We start from the raw sequence: 1,612 nt of genomic DNA, 5'->3' as shown, positions 1-1,612 counted from the left end.
CCCTCTTCCCGTTTGATGGCACTCTCAACCTCTCATGCTTCATTCTAGACTTTAATATCTGCCCCTTCATCAACCCCCCCCCCACTTACCCCAACAATGCGGATGTCAGAAGGAACCTTGGAAATGGTTTCATCTCAAACTCTCATTTTTATACACGAGGAATTTAAAATCTAGACCTTATCGGGCCTCCCTGATGGCACAATGAGTTGAGTGCAGCACTATGGGGCTATCTGCAGTGCAAGTTCGATCCCCAGCCGGCCAGGGAGCAACCCACATGGCACAGACCTCTCCTGTCTTGCCCACCATTCCCCTCAGCAGTGTGTTTCAGTCAGTCTGCCTATTCTGTTCCCCACTCTGTCTCTGGTAACTCCTCTCACCCCCTCAACACTGGCCTGTACCCCAGTTCTTGTATGCATAAATAAATAAATCTAGACCTTGCTATCCAATGTGGTGGCCATTAATCTCATGTGGTTTTTACAATTTAAGTAAAATTTTAAAACTTAAATTTCAAGTGCTCCATAATTTCATATGACTCATGGCTATTATATTAGACCAGGGAGCTTTAGAGTATTTCCATCATTGCAGAAAGTTCCAGTGGACAGGACTGCTCGAGAACTCTGTAATTTAAATCGTACTTTGCTGACTGGCCACAGAAACACAGGCATCACTGAGCAATGGTTAGAATAGAGAAACTCTATTAATTAACGGAGAATCAGGTCCCTTTTCAAACTTGCAAAATTGGAATCTGTATATTAACAAGATCCACAAAAGTTTGCAGGTAGATTAGAGCCTGAGAAACCTTAATCATGTGCCTCTCCCCTCTCCTTTTAAACTGTGCAGCAGTTTAAAAGCACTCCTACAGAGTGATGGACCCTTCATAGCCGGGTCCCATAAGACCTCTGGGGATGCATGCCTATACCACCCATCTTTCTGAAGGGGCTGCCACATCCGTTAAGTTTTGTTACTGAACTCAGCACCACTGAGCTGGAAACCATACTCCAGGCAGTCCAGTTCCCAACAACCAGCCAGCCAGATATAGATGCAGGTGCCCCCAAAGTAATAGGGTCCAAGAAGCTGGGGTAGGAGAGGGTTAGTTTCCACAGTCACCTAACCACTGACTTTCTGCGGTCTCTCGTGTATACAGAGCGCGAGGTGGATGGGAGTTGCTGGTCTGGGAGTGCCCAACCCAGTGCCCCGCACGTCAGAGGATACAGTTTGACTAAAGAGTCGTGTGAATCGTCCTCTCCCCTTGTCTACCTACCGGTGGGAATGCGAAAGGTTATACTCATTACAAAATTTCCAGTCGCCATTACAGCAACTACCAGTCATCTAACACCGTCCTTCCAGGGCACCTAAGTCCCCAGGGTACTCCCAGGTGCCTGCCCAGTGCCCAGCACCTGACCGTAAAGGTCAGGGGATGACGCGTTCATACGATCATCATTGACTTTATTTACTGCCTGTCTCACCGGTTCCCCTACAGAGTGACGGGCCCTACGCCCACACCCAGCGCGCCGGGCGGGGAAGCGCATGCGCGGCTTGGGTGAGGCTGGGGGGGAGGCCTGGCCGAGCTCGCGCAAGCGCGGTCGCGCCGCCAAGGCTGCGGGTGGGGGCG

This window comes from Talpa europaea, assembly GCF_964194135.1.
Source record: "Talpa europaea genome assembly, chromosome: 11".
NCBI lineage: Eukaryota > Metazoa > Chordata > Mammalia > Eulipotyphla > Talpidae > Talpa > Talpa europaea.
This window is presented reverse-complemented; position numbering follows the sequence as displayed.